Source organism: Diaphorina citri, unplaced genomic scaffold (genome assembly GCF_000475195.1).
Source record: "Diaphorina citri unplaced genomic scaffold, Diaci psyllid genome assembly version 1.1 scaffold731, whole genome shotgun sequence".
NCBI classification, from domain to species: Eukaryota; Metazoa; Arthropoda; class Insecta; order Hemiptera; family Psyllidae; genus Diaphorina; species Diaphorina citri.
In genome coordinates, this window is record NW_007378164.1 from 104,509 (window position 1) to 111,050 (window position 6,542).

At 34.0% G+C, this 6,542-nt stretch overlaps 1 long non-coding RNA gene across 1 annotated transcript; it reads right to left on the bottom strand.

Moving 5' to 3' along the window:
* Positions 1-2,736: 2,736 nt before the first annotated feature.
* On the bottom strand, positions 2,737-3,829 carry LOC113468427. Its single transcript, XR_003392180.1, has 2 exons — positions 3,222-3,829; positions 2,737-3,063 (listed from the first exon to the last, which is right to left on the bottom strand). It is a non-coding gene; the product is annotated as an uncharacterized LOC113468427 (long non-coding RNA).
* Between the last annotated feature and the right edge of the window lie 2,713 nt (positions 3,830-6,542).

Here is a 6,542-nt window from a genome sequence, read left to right on the forward strand (position 1 = left end):
GATCACTGAAGTATTGCGCGTGGTTAGTATCCGGATGGGTGACTATCTGGGCAATGTATTATTATATTAATAATTTTAGACAGTTTTTTTTTTTTTTTACACATTTTGATCTCAAACTTTTCCAAACCTTTTGACATAGACTAGCATAAGGTCCGAACAAATTTTCATGTAGTGATGCAGTGCTTTGTGTCTTATTGTTAACTCACAATAAGATTGTCTAATTTATACTGTATACCATTATTTTGTACTGATTTTTCTTATAAATAGCTTTAATATTTCTGGATAGAACTCAATTTCGTATATATGTAGTTTTCGCCCCGTAAATACCTATGATGAAATATTATTATAAAATCAGATACGTTAATTGATGAAATTCGTATGTATGTTTTTAGGAGGTAGTACCTAAAGTCCTAAAACAAACATGTTTATAATTTATTTATTATTTCACAACCAAAGTTGTGCTTTTTTTGTCCGTCCACACTTTTTTCATATACTATTTTTATGTAAAAATTTATGCAATTTTTCTACATTTTCATACATTCATTTTTCCATAAGTTGGTAGAGAATTTTATTATTATCTGAGGTCATATGAAACCCCAGTATTTTTGTACCTTTTTATTTTCAGTAGATACTACTCCTATACCCACATATCTATTTTTATAAAATTTGCGTATTGCTTGTAGAATTGTAGATATATATTTTTTTATCTATCTTAAAATTAGAGCGAAATTTCATGTTTTAAATTATTTTTCTTGAAAAATCAGACCCTAGGTCTTTTTTGATTGCACAGCAACAAAATATGGTGCACAAATTTATTTTTATAGTTAGTTAGTAAGTAGTTGTTTCTGTTTTAAATTAAAAGATATAAATACAGAGTTACTATCTCTGGCAGCCTATTGCTAGTTTTAGTTTACCTTTCATTGTCAACTGGAGGCCTTAATTGAGTTTATAAAATTAGGTTAATTTTACCAAATGTACAACAATAATAATTATAAATAATAATCGATCAATAAATGTCCTAAATCATATTACTGCCCTCGTACTTAGGTGTACTCGAGATAAGGAATACGTGCATTTTTAACCCCATATCCGTCCAAAAATTAATTTTGTTTATTATATTATCAATAGTTTAATATTACCTATTATATTATTGTGTTCATAATATTTAATTTTACGATAATCAAGTAGAAATAAATTATTGTAAGTTAGAAAGAAACATCAATCAAAGTTGGTTTAATTTATTCAAATATGTACATTTTTAGGAGGCTCCGCAAATACTTTCCTTAGCTTTTGTTTTTCTTTTGCCAGCCTATTTAGCTTAGTTGGTAGTGCGTCTGCCTTGTAAGCGCTAGGCCGCGGGTTCGATTCCCGCCCGGGTCGGATTTTATCCTGATGGGATAATGTTCGTTCTCGGAACGGCTGGCTTTCTCTCTCTCTTTTTTTTTTGAAGTTAAGCAAGGTTCATTTGTAAACTTTACCTATGAAATATATAAGACCTTGTTTAGACTGCGGGAGTAAAGGGACTTTTCAGTCTCATTCTGGCAGGAAAACATTGGTGATCAAATTAATCAAATCATCAATGAATATTTCAATTTACATGGTAATAGTAATACTAGTGTGATTTTATAATACTCGTAAAATTATCCCTTAACATAAATTTAAGCTTTGAGTAGCTATAGGTAAGGAGAACTCAAGGATGAAAGTATCAAGAACCAAAAGACGAAGAAGACGATGAAGTAGAAGAAAACGACGAAGACGAAGAAGAAGAGGAAGAAGGAGATGAAGAAAAAGAAGAAGGTGAAGAAAACGAAGAAAAAAAATGAAAAAAAAAAATAGTTCCCACCGAAAAACCCTTCCTGTCAGCACCTTGAAATTTGGAGAAAAATTATTGCTCTCCTTGTCAGCATTAATCCTAATAAATTAGTTGATGATTAACAAATTTGGACAATCTCTTGGAATCAACTTTAAACTAAAAGTTGACTCAACTTTTCGTTTAATCAAGATTCCTGTCGGATTAAGAGAGGAGTACCAAAAAGTATAGGTATCATAAAAAAAAAAATAATAAAAAAAAAATCTGAAATTAAAATTAAAATTAAAATTTGAGGATATACATCTCACCACAATGTCTTTGAAGACACTATGTGGACATACTCGAGTATTACTGCTAGGCGTCTAATAAACGAGTTTTCTAGACTAGCAATTCAGTTTTTTTGTAGAAAAGTACCCTTCTAACCCCAAAAAAGGAACCCTCGGGGCCCTCGAAGATTGGATAGAGATCCAAATCGAATGAGAAAGTTTCCTTTATGTGGTGAACTGCATTTTTGGCAAATTTCAGCAAAAATCGAACAGAGAAGCATGGTAGATATTGCTTGTGTTTGTTTTGTCAATGGCTTAAATCATATTTTTATTTTCCCTTTGTAATTTCCCCCAATCTGAAGTTTTGTGTTTCCTCTCTTTTGGCGTGATATACCTGCACTAAACCATATGTTGCCAGCCTACTTAGCTTAGTTGGTAGTGCGTCTGCCTTGTAAGCGCTAGGCCGCGGGTTCGATTCCCGCCCGGGGCGGATTTTATAGTGGAAAGCATGCTTTTTTAACGTTATCATTCTAATCCATTTCAACTTTGGATGCCCATTGTGAACCATTGAGGCTTGAAATTATATAAGTCAATTTTTCACTCTACACAATAGATCTTTTTCTTGTTGATTTTCTTATTAAACCTATAAAGTTATTAATAATGGATTTATCCAACTACTGGCACCTTCAAGTATTAGAAGTAGATTGTACATAATCGATTGTGATTTAGGTATACCATATCTAACTCCAAGACATCATTGTAAAAGATCTAAATGATTGTCAGATTTGTCCGTACAATTTAAGGGGACATACACCTACACGCGAGATGATGTTAGAAATTCTTCGTGTTTTAATGCTCCTTCCTACTAGTGTCCTGAATTGATCAATTGATTTGTTCCTACTTTGTGACTTCAGTAGCTCTTGTTTCTTACTGCTATGACGTTAATCGATTCAGATTTATACTGGATGGACCTTATAGTGTTGAAACCTTTTCTTATTTATAGAACTCCTTCCTAATAGTGTCCTGAATTGATCAATTGATTTGTTCCTACTTTGTGACTTCAGTAGCATCAGTGCTCTTGTTTCTTACTGCTATGACGTTAATCGATTCAGATTTATACTGGATGGACCTTATAGTGTTGAAACCTTTTCTTATTTATAGAGTGTTGAGTCTTGGGTATGAGGATCACACTGTATATTTTAATCGAATAAATCTTTCATATTATGTTCAATCTCTCTTTGATATAAAAGATGCTTCCCTCTACAGATTTTCTATAGCGGTACTTGATATTGCTCAGGGTTTGGGGATCATTGTACCTTTCTTAGAGAATAGATGGAAGATTTTTTCGAGGTGCAGCTGCAAATATTTGTCCCTTATCCCGGAAACGGACTGCCCCCTTTTTTAAAAAATCTTAAATCTTCTTTTTCTTTCTTTTTACGCCCTTCTTTTCTCTATGTAAACTCGTCTCCTTACAATTTTGAATAAAATATTGAATCAACATGTTCTCGCTCTCCATGAAGTTCTATCCTGTTTCGTTTTATCATCTAGTGTAGGTATCAATTTTTCTATTACTATAAGTTTTATATCATGTAAATAATTATAATGTACTTCTTATCAATTCCAAGATTCTTCAACCGTCTCCCATGATAATGCAAATGATAGCAGGACGAGTTTGTGAACTTCTTTAGGTTAAATCAATTTCCTGTTTTCTTGCAATGTTTATTATTATGGGATAATGTCTGTTCTCGGAACGGCTGGCTTTCTCCTATCCTGTCTTCCTTCTCTCTTCGATTTCGGGACGATAGGACCATGGCAGTTACAGTTCCCTAAATGATAGTCAAATAAATCAACAGGTCGAATTATATTATGCCTTGTTAGGTACACGTAATAAGCATCTGCACTCACTGATATCTTTTGTTCAGGAAGAGATCATTAGCATCTCTACCACTCAGACATTGGCTACAGTATTACCATCATTTGTTTGTGGAAATAATGGTCTTCATGAAGCATAGCTACAGAATACACAATGTCACTCTAAATACATAGGAACTATTATAGACATAAAGGTACTATTATAGGTATCTACAGCATTCACACACAGAATAGACACAGAGAGATGAAAAGTATATCATGTCTAGGATTAAGTTACTCGTAACTTCTCATTAGAATGATAGCTCAGTCCATGTTTGGAACCTAGAAATCACGAACTGTGGCTTCATCTTCATTTCAATAATAAAATAAACAACGTAACAAACATATAACATAAAATATACAAAAGCACTTCCAAGACCTCGTAATATGCAGCGTGAGAATTGAGTAGAAAATCCGCGTACACAGAACACACGTACGAAAATAACCACTGCACTATTAGGTTATTTTGTAGCAGAGGAATGGGATTTTAGACATTACTGTCTGTGTGATAGCATGTTTCGTAAATTCGTAGTATGTCTATGTAAGCTGGATAGAGCAAAAATCGAATAGTAATACCTTCATTATTTCAGAATTTTCAGATGGATATACTTCATTTTCAAGAGCAAGGCCATCACAAGAGCACTGAGAAAGAATCACTTTCCAAAGTTCAAGGCTATTTATTTTGTTCCCAAATCAAATATTTCCAACTCTAAATTCAATAAAATCTACCTAGGTAGACCTTTCTTGACATTTTTTGTACTCTTTACAACATCTGAGTACCTTACCTATAAACAAATTCACACAACGTCAGAGTTCCCTCAAACCTCAAAGGGTTAACTCTGTCAAAGGGATAATGAATTTCTTCTGTCATCGAAGAACATGGGACTTGTTAATGGTACAGTGAAGACGAGATATGCACCATGTTAAGTTTAACATGAACATGATCTTTTCTGACGTAATAAATTAAATTATAGTCCCCAGTGAACTATTGTATGGGTGCCTAGATAAACTCCAGTCACATTCATGGTTAATTACTATATGTACTGTTAATTGGGTCTTACTATTTGTCTTGGGAGTGCAAGTGTAACCAATGGGGTATCTTATTGTAACCAATTATTAAACGTGGCTTTTATCGAATGCGAACCAAATGGAATTCATTTAGAGAAGATACTTTTGTATCGTTTTTAATCGACGATTTTAAATATTCGCAGGGAAAAATATCTGTGGAGAAAACGGTAAAATAGGAGACGATTCCCATGGCGATCCTAACCACTAGGTCAAGAATGTAAGAGATTTAGAGGGACAAAATGACAAGAGTGAGGCTGACCCTGGAGTTAGTGGCAAGGTCATTTGGACAAATATAAAGAGGCGCGGAGTACCTACTTTTGTCGATCGACACCGCCTGAAAGACAAGAAAGAACAATAAAAAATCTGGTGTGAACATCACACGACTTTCCTTATCCTATTAAATTATGCTTATTTTGGTGTTTTTCTATTGTTGCTTTTACAATATCTCTAACCGTTTAGTCAGTATAGCTGAAAACCGCCAAAAGTGGTCGAAAACCGCCAAAAATCGGCCAAAATACCGCCAAACGCAGCACCTATGGTAACCTTGAGGTACATCTTTGTCACTTTTGTGGACTACATACCAAATTTCAAGTTTCTAGCTCATACCGTTCCCGAGATAATAATAAATTACACCAAAAACCGCCAAAAAGCGGCAAAATGCCGCCAAGCGTTGCACCGACCTTAACCAAAAGTTTCGTGTCACATCCTTGTCACATTTGACAACTGCATACCAAATTTCAAGTCTAGATTTCAAATTTAGAGACCCTAGCCCCCATAAAAAGTGCTGGGGTTCGTTCAGACACTTTTTATTCCCATCCAATTTTACCCTGATATCCTCCCTGTCTAAAGTCCTTCTCCCTCAGTCAGACTAAGCTGGTCTACTCCCTGAGTCCCCAGTCAGACTTATAATTATTACTGCAAAATACTAGTAATAATATTCTACTGATGCAGGAGAATTCTTCAACAATTAAATCCATAAGAACGATACCCGATAACAAAGGACGATACCCTAATCCTTCATCCTTATTTCAATATTCATACACTGAACCCATGAATGTTATTGAATTATTCAACTTATTCATTCGAAAACCTGATGTCGAGTAGGTAGGATCACGCGTCGTGAGCTCCATAATTTTGCTCCCCTTTTCGAACGTAGATTTTACGAGTTTTATTTATTTTTTATTTAAATAAAAAGTTTTTTTTTTCAATAAAATTTAACTAATAGCCTTGAACTTTGGAAAGTGATCTTTTCTCAGTGCTCTTGTGATGGATGGCCTTGCTCTTGAAAATGAAGTTTATCGATCTGAAAATTCTGAAATAATGAAGGTATTACTATTCGATTTTTGCTCTATCCAGCTTACAAAGACATACTACGAATTTACGAAACATGCTATCGCACAGACAGTACTGTCTAAAATCCCATTCCTCTGCTACAAAATAACCTAATAGTGCAGTGGTTATTTTCGTACGTGTGTTCTGTGAATAAC